At 37.5% G+C, this 16,570-nt stretch overlaps 1 protein-coding gene across 6 annotated transcripts in view; it reads right to left on the minus strand.

The window, feature by feature from the left end:
- NOL4 (nucleolar protein 4) overlaps positions 1-16,570 on the minus strand; it is a 186,021-nt gene that overhangs the window by 88,589 nt on the left and 80,862 nt on the right. Inside the window, exon 1 of one of the 6 annotated variants that reach the window (XM_031612835.2) lies at positions 9,871-10,085. The exons of the other annotated variants lie outside the window; for them this stretch is intronic. The gene's annotated coding sequence lies outside the window, so the exon portion shown is untranslated. Of the gene's footprint in view, positions 1-9,870; positions 10,086-16,570 lie in introns of those variants that run through there. 6 annotated transcript variants of the gene reach the window in all.

Consider the following 16,570-nt stretch of genomic DNA (forward strand, 5'->3'; position numbering starts at 1 on the left):
TGCTTTTCCAGCTAACTGCTAGAGCCAATGCCTGGCAGCGAAAGGAATGTGGCAAGGTGCCAGCAACAGACAAAGGAGTAAAATGTAGGGTCAAGTTTGGTTCCTAAGCAGCAACCTAAAAGAGGCTGAAATGAATTATGCTCATCTCATTTGCCACTCATATCTACTGCATTTGTGCAGTGTCAGCTTCTACTTCATCAGGATCTCCCAGAAGATAAAAGCAAAGACATAAGATCAAGTTGGAGTCAGGAAAATCTCTATAGACTGCATGCCATGAATACTGGTGTCTCTAATAAAACCCTTTAAAGTCTAAAATGCAGCTTGCCAGCTTTGGTGTTTTGAGAGGGTTCACAGTGTCATCAGTCTGGACTCCATTCAAGAAGGTTGAAACAAGACACGTGGTTGCATGACTGCTCTGTTCCCATAGGCAAAGTTTTACCTGCTCTTCTATAAAGGCAGCAAGGTTGAGGACCTAAGGTTCATTATTGCTCTCTTTGTAAGCAAGAGAGAGCTGAAAGAGTAGCCTAGAAAGCAATCACAAATGAGTGCTTTGAGCTTCATATTGCCTTAGCAGCACGGAATCCAAACCCTTCTTTAAGGCCCAAACTTTGCAGTGAAGAATTCGGTTACAAACTACAGTTTAGAAATTTAATGAAGAATTCTGAACTGGAAAATTGCTCTTACAAACCTGAGTAAATAAGCACATTTGATGGATGTAGTTTACATGCTCCTTTTGAATTGTTTGCTTTTTATTCTGTCACTTTTAAATGTTTAGGGACGTCCCTGACACCACATACACTACTGTTTTCCTATCTGAGCATGCCTTGGGTAGCCACAGTGAGTTGTGTCCTCACTGCTTGAGTGAAAGCAGTATTCCAGTCAAGCAAGGAAACTTGATAACAAACATTGGCCTTTCTCCATCTGAAATGCAATCATTTTTGAATTCCATATAAATTATGCTGTCTTAATTTTATTTTTCACTACATCTGTTAAAAACAACTTAAAAATATTCAGCATCTATAATGTTTAAACACTGTCCTAAATATCAGCAAGTAATGCAAAAGATGACAACATTCATCTGTGTTATGGAAGATTTACCTGAATGCAAAAATATTGCCATTGAGATAAGTGACAAAGTCAATCAGGAGTCTCAGCAGCATGTTGATTACAGTGATAAGCACCAAACAAAAGGAAGAAAAAATAACAGTCCCTGGCATCCCTTTAATCAGTCTGAAAAACCTTTTTCTTGTAATGAATGCTAAAACTCCCTGAGATATGTACAGAAGTTATGCAGTATTATAATTTCTGATATTTTTTATACTACTGCAGTGAAACTAGCAGGTCATGGTTGAGCACCAGTTGAGAAAGCATGGCTAATCCAGGGAACTCAGGTGCAAGACATGCACCAGAGTGACCAGAAGGGGTGGAGCCTGGATCTACCCCTTTTCACCCCTCATTTAAGGGTTAACATCCCAGGGAGTGCTATCTTTCTGGATAGAGATTGTACTTCTCTTGAGGTGTCACTGGTCTTCAGAAGGTGGGTGAGCCAATTTTTTCTTCTTTGTTACTTGCTCTTGCTCTGTAGTATTGAATCTCATTAGAAGGCACTGTTATTGCCTTCTTTTGCAATATAACTATGAAATAACATGGCTAAAGACAGTATAATTCTGAATCATATTATTTAATTTCCATTGAAAAACAGCAGATTTTTAAATAATATCTATAAAGTGACATTTACTATTGGGATCTTTATCACCTGTTGGATGATAGAAGGCAGAGGACTGTGGACTTTCCATGATATAGTTAATATTACAGAAAGGTTTTTTCTGCCTTTGTTAAAGCCTCCAATTTTAAATCCTGACTGCATCGTGCTACTACATATAGATATTAACTTCCAATCTCATTGTCAAAATTAAAACATGTTCTTTTATTTTTCAGAAATTATTTTTAGCAAAAGTGTTCAGGCCAATGCATTTTGTAGAGTTCTTATAGTACAGCTGAACATTTCCTCATACATAATTTACAAATCAGCAGAATAACAGGTAGCTGAAGACAGAATGATCTTACTAGATCTCTAGCAAGTCAAATAACAATGATACAATGAGCAGAAAGTTCACAAAGCCCAAAGGGTCTGAGAGACAGTTCTGCTATATCCAGTTATTCCTCACCAGAGTTGTGATCTTGAAATTGAAACTGTCAAGCCACTTCGCTAATCAATGCATCTAAATTTGAATGTCTTTTCCCTATGGACTCTGCAGCACAGTGGACTGCCCTTTGGTAGAGAATAGGACAAGTATGAGAGGATGTCTTGAACATGCGTGTAAAAGAAAGATGGGAAAACTTGAAGATTTCTGTGCTTGAAAACCTTTACATAAAGGCAATCATTTCACAGCTAATGCCAGCAGAAACACTACTATAAAATCTTGGACATAATACTAATTCAGCAACTTTCAAAACATTTCTTCTTGTTAATGGTGGTCAGTTTGTCCTTACTGAAATATCACTATGACCTAGACTCAAAAATAGAATACTAAGCAGTGCCAGGAAGTAGAACGAACAGAATCTCTTTCTTCAGTGAGAATACATGAATCGTCTTGCAGTTCTTTGCAGACCAGAGAGACTTCTTAAGGAATGAACTAGCAGATTCATGCTCCTAATTCATTTCTGATGTCACTGCAAGATTCAGGAATGGGAGAGTCCACCCACAGAGTATTTGTGGCACGTGCTTTTTCTGCACTTTACAGTATTGACGAGGAACAATTACCAGTAGAAACAGAACTTGAGAAAGTTTTTCACTACAATTCCAACTATTTATGTACAGGTTGTTGTTAAAGCTCAAAGCCCTAAAAAGGGAAACAATAAGCCATACTCAACTGTAATACTTGGCCTCATTATAATGAGGGGTTATCTAAGGATGAAGAACAGCATAAAATTTTGAGAAATGACTGTTTGCTGAGCTAGCCCAACTGATCTGTATGTGAAGAGTGGCAAGGTACTCCTGGCAAATAAAACATTCTGACCACAGTACTTTTTCCTGCTTAAATAAGATATAAATGTCCATCAAAACAACAGAATTCCTGAGAAGTTCCTTCTAAACCCAGGTCTTTGCTTTACAATTATTATCATCACCTTCAAAATCAACTTCTTTCCTTCCTAAATAATAATAATATACCAATTCTGAAGCTTAGCTATAAATTTTTAGGAGCACAATATGGATCTGAAGCTGGGTTTGAGAACGGAATAAGTTATCATTTCTGGGAGGAGAGTTATTATCATTGGATCAAATAGAAAAGTTACTTGTGCTGTAAAAAGGAAAACATGGTATTAATCTTGAGCATGAATAGAATTCTGTTTGCAATACTTATTACCATCCGGATGGGCTGTTATTTTTGTGTTAGTGAAAACACAAACAATAATACTGAGACTGGACGTTATGAAATGCTTAGTGTGTTGTCTTTAGCAGAACAGCAACTGTTTTTTTCCTTTTCTGCACCTGTAAATTACTGCCATCAGAAGAAATAATATGACCAATGCATCAAATAATATAATCTAGGGTAAATAGTAAAAGTTCTCTGATCTAAATTATTACTTGCACTTGAAAAACAAATTTGGGTTGGCAAGTTTGTTGTTGATGGCACCTACAGGTCCTCCAGATATGACAGCTTCTCATACTGTTACCAGTTCTGTTCTCATTTTGGAATCAACAAAAGGCTCCAGAGTTAGATGCTAAATTGGTCCAAAAATTACGTATCAGTCAAGTCAAAGCATAGTTTATTACTCCTGAAGGAGTGAATATAACAGAATTCAACACACAGAAAAATACTGATGTAAAATGACCAATTGTACTGTATATGTCCATTCAGGCACTTTAAAAAGTTTCAGCTTCAGGAAAAATAACTGTTGTCGTCTTTGGTTCTCTGAAGTAAGAACAAAAACATTTTGGAAGACTCAAAGAGCAGCCTCTGTAAAAGAGAACACCACTCTTTATGAGCCTTGGACAGTAGCTCCAACAAAGAAGCATTTAGAAGGCGTTCTAAGATTATTATTTTCCTATTCAGAAAAGTTTATAATACTTCAAAGATATTCCTAGCATTCCTCTTCATGCAAACAGCTAAGCACAGCACTTCTGATTCTGTTTCCCCAAAATTAGCTGAACCTGGAACGACATACTGTTGTGTACACATTGTTATCATAGCAAAGAGAAGTCCATATAGATGGGGATGGAGTAATTATTAATGATACCTAAATACCTAACTTTCAGTTTCTTCACTGCTTGATTCAGATAAGAGTTTTTAATCTGTCAACTGTAGGAAAAATGCCCCAGAGGAAGCTTTTTGACTTTCAGTCCAAAAACTTTCAGGCTGAGATTATCTTAGTCTGCTAAAGAAAACTTGGGACAGCTGTTATTTGACATATTTCTCACAAAGAGCAAGAAACAATTGAGAAATGAGGTAAGAATCATAGGTAAGGCAGTCATTTCTATGTAGATGCTACAATCTGATTTTCAATCTATTTTCACAAAATGCATTTCTTTCCAACTTCAGCAATGAACTCTGCAGTGTCTGGAGTTTCCTATACTAAATGTAGCTGTCAAACTCAACAACACAGCTGCTGTTGCAGGAAATTAAGATAAAAACCAAGAAGTAGAGTAACGCTGACAGTACATTTGCAAACAGGACAGGTACTGATAGTGCAATTTCTACATCATGTGGTAACCACAACACAAACCATTAAATACAACCTTCAGTAGATTACATGGCAATGAAGAACAGAATGGAAAACGTCATTAGTGAGTAGCATGACATTGTTGCACTTGGACTTGAATATCCAAAGCAGCATTTTGATCAGATCCCATTTGGTTTGCTGCTGGCTGAATGCATTCACAAATCACAGACGCTCACAAGATTACTGCTAATGTTGTCATCAACCCACACAAATAGTCTTGCATGAGCCAAGTGTTTCAGGTGTCTGATGTCTAAATTCAGTTCAACTACTCACACATACAAAATATATTTTTAAGAAAAGCAATTTTTGATAATGCTATGAAAACCTGAAGCAAATAAGCAATTTAATCCAATTAGGGATGGTAATTATTCCTACTGCTACAAATGATAATGAATTTATGGTGTAGATAAAATCCCACTATATATGGATACTTTCTGAAATACAGGAAAAACAAACCTGTACCTAAAGAGTTGGCTCACACATTTTTTTTATTGCACATAAGCCATGAAACATGGTTTACTAAACTTACTATAATACAAAAGCAACTATCTTATCTTAGTTTACTCAGTAGAGGATGTATTTTTCTAAAAAAAACACCTCAGTATGGTTCGGAAAACTATTTCAACTATAATGACTGGAGAAACACAAACTCAAAAGGACTTATTATCCACCAATAGACATACCATGAAATTGGTCCATGCCAGAGTACACCAGTAACTAATATATTGCCAGAAATAAAGGTGTAATGAGTAATGCTCACACTGATTCTCGTAACTCTTGCAAAAGTCCAGGTGGTTGCAAAGCATGAGAGAAGTCCTGGATTCTCATTGTATATATTTCAACTGCAATTGCAATTTTGATATTATTGAAACTACTGTTACATATTTTGATTGTAAAATGACTCTTAGTATTGCCCAATAGAGTGGTGTTTGTCCCTCAAGCTCCTTTTAGCCCACTGTTGTCATAGTCTGACAAATGAAATAAACTTTGAAGAAGACTAAAAAGTACAGTTTGCCATGATTAGTAGCATATGTAACTACAGTACTAAGGCCACAACAAGAAAAAATCCCCCTGCATTAATATAAAGGCTGTTGTCAATAAAGCAGGTAATATCTCATGTAACAGTAGAAACAGAATTTGACCAGGAAATCTTCTCACCCTTTCTATGTGGCTTTGCTGAAAATTAACGTTGTTTTGCCAAGCTCTTCAGCTAATATAAAACACTACACACAGACCATGAAGCCAATAGTGCAGCCCTGAGAAAGCACTTTTTAATTAACTGGTACAAAACTAGTCAGAAAAACACCATAGAGAGGGCTGAAATCTACCTTTGGATATATATGTTCTTAATTTCACTAAAGTCAATAGCAGCCAGTGTGCACTGCCTGGGAAATAATTTAGTCCATTAAATAATGTAATTTACACACACCTACTGGCTTCAGAGTTTTTCTTTGGAAAGAAAAGACAGATAAAGGAGGTTTAAATTAATCAAAATATTCCCATGTGGCTGTTACTGTTTCAAAGTAAGCCAAACTCTCAACTCAAAAGAATATTTTTAGATCCTTGCAGATTTGTTTAACCAAAAGGAAAACACGGACAATAATCATATGACTTGAGCTTATGTTTCAAGGTTAAAAAAATCCCAATAGATTTAAACTTGCTGTGTCAGTTGAGAACACCATTAACTAAGGGACACTTCTGATAACTTCAAGCTATTTATGGCCTTTATGGAAATACAAGAAACATACATTTTGAAGGAATTAAAGAGGCAGAGAAGCATAATGAAACAAAATGCCTTGCAACCAAGAAAATACATTGTCATACATATATTGCTGCTTTCTTAACAAAATGGGCTGGATAAATCTTCAAGATGGAGAGACACATACACTGTGCTTAAAAATGCAATGTAGTCAAAAGTTTGTATATAGTACAAGTTTGTGATTTCTGTACTATTTAATGAGAATACCAGCAGCAAGATTCCTGCTGGGACAGAATAGAGTTTGTGATTTTATCTTATCTATGGATGTTAACAGACAGCCAGCTCCTACAAGGTGCAACGTGACACCTGAGAAGTGATGAACATCTTGCTTATTTTTCCTTGAATGAGGATCACAATGAGAGAGGAACAAATTGTTATCCATGAATCCCAAATGGGGGAAGATCTCAGCTTGTAGGCAGGGGCTGTGCTTTATCAATAAGGTTTTTGGATTATTTTTTTCTTTTTGGTGATAGTGAGAAATCTTTCAAGAAAAGAGAGTGATACATCATTAACAGTATTTTTCAGGTTGGTGTCATAATTCTAAACATCAATCTGGTGAACCAGTGTATACATTAAATCATATTATTTATATAGTGGAAAAGATGCATCAGAGAGCATTACATTTGCCCATCCAACATCTAGCCAGCAGACAGCCTGAATGCTATGACACTGTAGCATAGGGAGGAGGCAGGTCAGGTAGAAGCAATACCTGCAGGGAGCAGGAACACTGATCAGAAATGGAATAAAAAGAAGAATTACCATAGAATGGAATCATAGAATGGCTTGGGTTGGACCTCAAGGATCATTGAAGTCCAACCTCCACCACCACAGGCAGGGCTGCCGGTTGCTAGGTTATGTACTAAATCAGATTGCCCAGGGCCCCAGAAGAGATTGGGCAGAGTGACCCCTGCAATGAGGGGGGCAAGAATCCTCACAGCAAGAGAATCCAACTAAAGAAACTCAGTAGAAGATGCTGCTGCTATAATTTTTAGGAGTTGAGGAACTCTGATTTATTTTTTTATGTACAGCATTGTGAGTTACCTCTGCTCTTGTAACTATAGAAAATTAATTTTCTTTAATCAAAACACAGAGTTTATACAGGAACTCTCTCAAGTTTGGAGGCCTGAACTCATGAGCCTGAGCTGCCTCTACTACAAGGATCTGCCTTCACACTGTTACAAGAAGTATTCACATCCTCTTCATGAAAGAGAATGCAGCACAGGTTATGGGTCTGAGAGCAGGCTTTGACCCTTATTGCACTTTCACAGATGCAGTCAGTCCTGTTTACAGTTTGTAGTAAAATTGTCTAGAGAATACAGAAAAGGAATTCAAGAGCCCTAGTGAAAATTCAGGCCTAATAAAACTTTGGAGCAACTTCCTAAAATTGTGTGATTTGTGGAAGACAGAAGAAGTGGAGACAAAGTTTGACCAGCCAACTTATTCCGTACAATATTTAGACACTAGATTTAAAAAAAAAAAAAAAAAAAAAAAAGCACAGTTTTGAGATAAAAAATATCCAACATCTTGCTTAATTTAATTTAACAAAATTGTTCAAAAGGTAGAAAAACTTCTGCAGTTAACCACATACAATTTTTAGAGATCCGTAAACAGCTAAGTTAAAAGGCCTCACTAAAACAGCCTCATAGAAGTTGTGAAGGCATACAGTGAATTCTCTGGCAAATATCCCCATGTGCAGAAGGGACTTTTTAATCAATAATTTAACTGGAAGGGTAATGAGCGCTAATTTCTCAGTGTTCTCTCTTATAAAAAACATTTATTTCATGAATTTTGTCTTATCATGATCCCCACTTTGCTTGGCACTTGTGCAGATTCCCTACTACCCATAAGTCTACCACATATTCAAGGGCTAGCCTGAAAAATGCAATAAAGCTTCCATATCATTTGTGTTTATTTCTATAGTCCTCTACAGATGCAGTGGCTACTGATTTTACCACCTATGCAGAAGACAGACATTCTTTTTGATTAACAGTTCTCTTACTATTTGGTAAACAAGCCAAAATAAACAACAAAAAAAAAGTTTCAGAGAAGATTGCTCTTATATTAATCAATCTAGGGCTTATGTGTGAGTCGTTCTGAGATGCCCTGGGAGGGAATAGGAGAAAATATATATCCCTTCAGAACCCCTTTCATGGACCCAGGTCTCAGAAAAGACAACACAGTGGTCTTTCATCCTATCAGCCATGATGCTTTCCCTTTTTACTCTATAGAAACAGAGAGAAATATGGAAAGTGTCGTTTCTTTAAGTAGACTAAGCATTGTTTATTGGGTTTTTGCAACAAGAAATGTTTTAGATATGCAAAAATCACCTATTCTTTAAAGGGAAAAAAGGTTAGTTATATTATCACAAATCACTAATGGGCCTCGTTAAAACAAAGAACCCATTTGTCTGCATGTATGCGTGCAGGTATGTATTGCAGAAACACACACACATATACACTTTATACATGTAAAACATACGCATAAATAAATTTAAATTAGATAGTATTTGTATATATTAAATAATCTTAACTTACTTTTCCACTTAAAAACTCAACAGGGAAAACAAACATACTAATGCTGTAAAAATACATAGGCTGAATATAGAAAGAGCTGAAGAAAAAAAAAAACAACTTTAGGAAAAGCTGACAGTAACAAAAAAACAAGCAGCTCAAATCTTATTGCAAATTGTCTAGTTTAAAGCTGGGAGACCTGAGCATCTGTTAAAGTGAAATACAGGACCACAGCAAAGAAAACGAGAGCATTAAAACAACTGGCAGAAACAGCTACAACACCCTCTGTTAACTGCTACGAGCAATAGAACAGACACACATTTCACATGCTGCATCATGTCACACAACGCCTCAATTCAGCTACAGCAAAATGAGCTCTCCTCAAAGAAAACCTGGGATTGTGACTATATCTTTAAAAAGCTGATGTTTTCTCTGTTTGGGTTTTAATAGGAAGAAAACACACTGCTGAATCAGGAGTTGTCCATTTTCACGCTTACTACTGGCAGCTCAGCACGTTTGCAGCTGGGATTGCAGCACACACCAAGCACATTTCCCGCTCATTTTTTGGCACACGGAATCCCGAGGCACGCAATTTGTAAGGCACACACATCATCACTTGCTCAGCTTTGCGCACCAAACGAGGCACGCTCCAGGTTTCCATGTGCACGTCTCACCATGATGCTTTAAAATTTTATCACCTAGGTTCCAGGGAATTGAGGCTTTGAATCTGTCTTTGAAATAGCACCTAACCGGGTGGAACACGTTGGTATTCCACACACAGCCTCCTGCTGTCATTCCACTGTTGGCATGGGACAGTCTTCAGCGAGACTTAGAAAACCTCATCCGATATTCCTCTCTGGAGGATCTGACACTTACTGTGAATTCTGCTCTTCAACTTAAATACCAGTGTCTGTGGCAGGCCAATTCTATCAGTGCGGGTACAGCATCCCTCAGGCGAGGTCCAACCTTTCTCTCGCAGTGCACCCAGGGATTAGCTTGACTTCCCCTAAATTCTCTCCAGTGCACAGCGCGAGCTAATCTTTCCTGTAGGAAGCAGGAGATGGGGTTGCCATGGCAACAGAGCACGTTCTAGCAGTGGGACCAGGGAGATGAGCTGCAGAGACGACAGCGAAACATGCACTCAGCCTTCCTCGGGGGCACGGGCTCCTTCCTCCAGGATTTAATTCCCCTGCAAGTTCACTGGCAGGCTAGGAGGTTGATTAGCTATGTGTTTTGCTACGGGGAGATTACTAGTTAAGAATATGCTTGAGAGATCAGAGTGTTATTTAATGCAACTGCCATTCTCGCTTACTTTACATCGCTGATTCTATAAGCAGCCGTGAAACACCGCTTGTTCACACACATCACCCCACACTCAGTCCATGATAACGTCTCACTGTGATGAAGAAACGAAGCCGTAAGCCAAACCCCGTGCATCAGCAGTGGTTTCCCAGCATGTTATAACTGCATCTCTGCACACCCATCACACAAAGCGACGCAGCGCTGTGCTGGGAGCACAGGGCTTGCAGCCTGGGGAAGGCTGGGTGCTGACAACAGCAAATTGCAGTGCCATGCTTCCCACACACACAGCACAATGAGCTCCGGGAGTCCTGTTTGTCAGGCAAAGGAAATTGAGTGATCCATCCTGCAAATAGCTATTTGCTGCCCCAGCATCACGTATGGATCCTTCACTTTAAGCATTTCTTCTCAAGAACAACAACAGAAAGCTTCTGTAGTCCCTGTGTTTCAATTATTGATGCATTTTTAATTATTCGATCAAATTTTCATGCAGGGGGGTTTTCTCTTCGTATTTTTCACAACACCACACAACATCTTATTGTGGTAAATTCCTGGAGGCAGGAGTACAACAGTGCCTTCTTCTGTTATTGCAGACACAAGCATGTCTTAGGGAGCTTTCCCATTATAGAAGCAGCAGCTCATAAGGCCAGGCTCAAACCATGCTTTTAATCGTCCTTTTGCACAGAACCACTTCCCCTTTGTGCTCTCGCTCTTGAACACTGATGTGCATGGCCACGTCCATCACACAGCAGGATCACATCACACACACGTCCATCGGCAACAGGACCACCAGTCCTTCAGTACCAGCAATGGCTTGCTGGTACTCAGCACTGAAAGAGCTGTAGATGAGTCAAATCTGCACCATCTGAAACCACTTCTCTCTCTGGAAATGTGGAAAAAACAGAGCCTCATGATGATTTCCAATACATGAAAAAGACCAGAGACTGCATATGAGCCAGGTCTCCTGCTGTGGGGGTGGTAACACTGGGCAGGCATGTAACAGCTTTCCTGTGCAGCAAGTCATATAGGAGGGCTGGGAGGTCAGTCCAAGCTAAATCTGATCTCAGCAGACCAGGTACAGCCAGGAATAAGGCTTTTGTAGGAGAGGGAAGGGCCCTCTTGTAAAGGCACCTTGCTGCCTAGAATAGGAAAGGAAATTATGGGGAAGTCTGGAAGTGAGCCCATGGACAAGCTCTGGCCAGGATCAATGTAGATGAACTTATCATCCATCTTTTCCTGCTACTACTCTGATTGCATTTGCAGTGAGGAACACACAAACAAAACCAAACAAAAACCATTCAGTTTATTTTCCCCACCTAGACAAGATTGTGCATCTCAAATACTGAAAAGTATGTGTTACACAATCCTTCCAGTTTTATGTTAATTTGAATCTTAGTATGTACCAAGAATATACACGCACATGTATAGAATAGTATCACTCAGAATCTGCTGTCTCTGACTCATCCCACAGCTTGCTATGAAGATGAATTACACTACACACTATAGCACCTGTATTTATTATCATCTAATTAGTATTAGCTGTCTTCTTTTTTTTTTCCCACTCTTCTCCTCTTGTTCTATACAGCTGGAGAAATTCCAAATCATGTAAACGACATATGGTTTTGCTTTTAAAATCATCCAGCCAGAATTCCCAAATACTGAAGAATCTTTGGCTAAATAATTTTCAGCTCAATAGACAATATTTTATCCCTTAAATTCCACTGGGAAACACTGATATTTGTAGGCATGCAAACTGGCTTTGAGGGAAAAGGGCAGGCAATCAGATGTTGAATGATGTTACAGATTTTTTCTGTCACATTCTGTCTTCTCACAATGTGAAAGGGACATGTAGCAGCAAGATTAATGCAATGAAAATACCTAAACTACTGCTATGGTTAATGAAAGTGAGGTTCTGTTTCTTTTTTTGTTTCACAAACTGTAAGTGTAGAAATCAGTAAATATTGCCCTTAGAATGCAAAAATTCATTTCTTAATGTTCATGTAACGAGTTCTTGATTAAGAACTAAATGTGATGGCATGTATTTAAGCAATTTACTCTGACTAGGGAACAACACATACCTGTACCATACTAGGAGCAAAAAAAACATTGCCAACATTCAAAATTACAGGTAGTAGCTCTTGGTCTTTACTAGAAGTAAGCTGGTACAGCAGCTGTCATATTCCTGCTCTACCTTTCAGAATCCATTTTTTAATGAAGGTGGAGTCTGAAGTTTGTGTCCTCTATCTAGTCTCTTGTTTGAGAGGGAATAAGTGGTGAAAGCACTTTTCTTCTCAACAGGACACACAGTTTAATGAAAAGATGTGGGAACTCAGAAGATACATCTTGTCCTATGTTTCTCCATAAATTCACATCTTTGGCCATAAATGAGCAGTCTGAGGATATCATGTTTAAAGTAAACAAAAAAAAAGAAAGGAAAATAAAGCTACTAAATGGGTTCAACTTCAAAAGTTGGTAAAACAAGTTGAAAGTTTGCATTATTATGCCTAATTGTAAAATCACCACTTAATTCTAATTTTTATTGTATAGTTCCTGTACATAGCTATTCACAGAGTGAATCTGTGAGTGAAAAGGAACATCAGTCTTTTTTTTTTTTTTTTTTTTTTTAAGAACTATTCATTTGAGATTCAACTAAATGCTGGCCTTGAGCATAAGGTTGAAGGATATGTAACTCTTGCTAAAACTGAGCTACAGTGCCTATGACTTTACAGAATCCTTGATTTGAGACTTTTAAACTCCTAATTTCATATATATTCATTTCTCTCTTTAAACACCTTGGTAACTCAGATTCTGAGTTACTTTGTCTGATGAATTCCTGATATGAACCACTGAGTGCCTTTCAGTTTTAGTGCAGTGATAAATCAAGGATGAGAAACTTACACCAGTGCAATTTGTATCAGCACCTTGTGATAGCAAACAGTTCTAATATTCTAAATGCAAAACTAAATGAGCAAAGCGAATAATCAGATTGCACTTAAATACATAAATTAAAAAGAAAACTTTTGCTTTTGTACTTCGAGAAAGTAACAAATTTGTTCTTAAACACAATCTTATTTTGGAAAAGTAACATATAATTTAGCATTTTCCTCCTGTACTTCTGTACACTGGTTCATTTGAGCAATTGGGACCTGTTTCCTATACCACTTAAACTGTTTTTCTCCTACTCTGTTTCCTCTCAATTCACTGATATTACACAAAGTTTACAAACAGGAGTAGGTATTAACAGAACCAGGGTTCAGGTTTGAATCAAAAGTTACTATAAGTAATTTCACATTGCATGAGAGGTTATTTTGAAAAATTCAAAAATTACTGTGATTACATTCAAATAGCCAAGGTAATTTATACAGAAAAAGTAAAAGCCTGCACTTACAGAAAATATAATATCATTTTGTCTTTTTAAGCCAATACATTGCATTTTGAAAATGTAGTGTCAAATGTAAAAGCAGTCACTGAAGGGATAATCTACCCTTGTGAGACATGGACAACACTTAATATTAAAATAATCATTTCAACATTGAAATTGTACATGCAAGACGAGGTCACAAGTAAAGATGCAATAGGATGTTCTCATTTTCTGTGTCTTTTAAGTTAGTTTATCAGATCAGGAGTGATAGAGAGGCATACCACAGATAAACATGTACTTTCAAATGCCTATTGCTATGTATTCTAAAAAATCAATTTCATATGTTTCTTAAACAGACCATGGGGTTGGACCAGGCAATCTCCAGAGACCCCTTCCAAACTCAAAGATTCTCAAACAATGTCCATTATACAGGCTACTTTGTGGCAGTACAGACTTTGATGAGCGAGACCAAAAATAAAAGATTACATCATATTTATGTCTGATAGATAGTCTTATTCAAAAAGAGGACACACATAGAAAATAACACTGACTGTAAAATATAAGTCATTATTTCCAGCAAGGGGCTCTTATCGCCTCATGAAAGACATAGGAACAGATACCAGCCAGAGTCTAGAGCCAAGAGTGAGAAGCAAGCATACCTCCATGGTTTATCCTCCCATCACCTTTAGGTCAGATACTTCCTAAACATGACTTAATGTATTTTGGCTACACTGTTAGCTTTGTGGACCACACATGGTAGTGAGCTTTAACCTTTGGATCAGCTGGAGCAGATTGACTTGTGCCCATGACGCTAAAGGTTAGACTTTGTCCACAATTAGGCCACCTCGTTTGCATGGCAACTGCAAATTAACCAAATGGGGAGACAGGCATGCTACAATCCTCCATAGAGTAGTTGTAAAAGCATAGTAATGACATCACATTCTGATGTCCAAATCCTCAGCGGGACTTGGTTGACTTGTTCCCAAGAGAAGTCTGAATATAAACTGCATGGACATGATGTGTCCAGATCAGATCTGGATCTGCAAAATGCAGAAATACAATGAACAATCTAAAGATACTGCTTTTCAAGGATTTTCTCTTCATTATTTTTTCAGTTATTCTTTGAAACTCTATAAGCATTTAGCAGATATAACCTCCTTTTGTGATGTACAAAAAAAGTATCTTATTTTTTCTGGTCATGATCTCTGATAAGTCTATCACACATTTTGTATTCTGAGAGACAAGTTAATGATGTTTCTTAATCTTCTCCATTTGAGACTTTATACATGTCAGTTATGTCTACTTAAGTTATCCTTTTTCTAGGTTAAAGTGTCATAGTCCTTCTCTCATTAAGACAGTTTTTTATTTTTGACCATCCAAATCACCTTTCCCTATACCTTTTCTTCAACACTCTTTTTGAAAAAGGAGGGCAGAATGGTACTGTAGATACATAAATTTACATGAGGATGTTACAGAAACATACATATTGCTATGTTGGACCAGAGGAAGTTCATGTAGCCTAAAGCTTGTCTTTGGTGGTGGTGAAAAAGGAGATGTTACTGTTCACTGTTTTCTTCTCTATTGTTTTGCTGTTGGATCCCATTGTTCTCCATCTTTATTAAGATCTTCAGTCTCTTCCTTCTATCACCAACGTCATCAAGGTTTGTGTAATTTAAAGTTTTTGTCCAACTGCAATAACTGATCTAATATGTATCTACAGATCCTATTTAACCCATATCTTTACAGCTATCGCTAACAATTCATACCACTCATTCTGTTTGTCAGTCATCACTGAGCAATCAACTGATGTTTTCATAGGTCTATTTATTATTCCCCCACAATTTTATTTCAAGGTGGTAACTACCAGTTCAGAGCCAGTGTGAACTTACGGTTATATTTCTTCTTTATTCTTTACATTCAAAACAGATTGATTTCTTATGTCATTCTATTACCTAGTACCACGAGATTCTTCAGTTACTCCTTACAATCAGGATTTTTCTTATGATCCTGAGTAACTTTCCATTGATGATCTCTTCCCACTGAGAAAGCTAAATATGCACATTCCCCATGTCTGATTTTTCAGTTAGTGGAAACTACAGAGCCTTGAGGAGGAGCCTTGTTAAAGGCCTTCAGGGGGTCCAGTGCTCAAACTTGCAGCCCTGACCCCTTTCTATTGTAGATGTACCTTACATCAGCCACAAGCTCAGTGACTCATACGCTAATAGCTTTTGCTTTTAACACGTTTGAGCTCCTAACTCTTCCTCAGTACACTGTATTTATATATTATACTTTTATGTACTCCTGCATAATAAATCTGTTCTTCAGATTGTTTCTACCAACGTGACCAGTGAAGACCTCTGATTTTTTCATGTGCAGTTTCCTGGATACTGGCTGTAACACTGAAAAAATTTACATCTGCTATCTTCCCTCTCAATGCAAGATGTTTTGAAGGTCAGATTGTTTATATCTACCTAAATATAAGTGTGAGCATTAAACTGCACATTCCCAAACAGCGAATTCAAGGCACGGATATTTAAAATGTTTATTTCAAATGTGACCTAGGTATTATCATTAAAAAGTTGCATTTAGCATCTGCCTAGATGCCTACCTGTGTAACCTACTGGAGGGAACCAGCTTTAGCACTGCTAGAGGCTCCTTCCAACCTTCACAATTCCGTGATTCTGCTATTAAAAGGCCAAGTGTTTATTGTTTAAAAACTGAAAGAAAAAAAAAATCAAATAATAGAAAACTAATTAAGAAATAAAACAACCCTAACTGGCCACAGCTTTATAAAGGTAATTTTTGCCTCATATGGTATTTATTATATTATAGAATACTGACTACATTTTAAAGATTACTGCTAAATACGCTAGAACTTCCTTCTGCTCCATTCTTCTGTGCACATCTTTTCCATTA

This window comes from Phasianus colchicus, chromosome 3 (assembly GCF_987193195.1).
Source record: "Phasianus colchicus chromosome 3, bPhaCol1.hap1.1, whole genome shotgun sequence".
Taxonomy (NCBI): Eukaryota; Metazoa; Chordata; class Aves; order Galliformes; family Phasianidae; genus Phasianus; species Phasianus colchicus.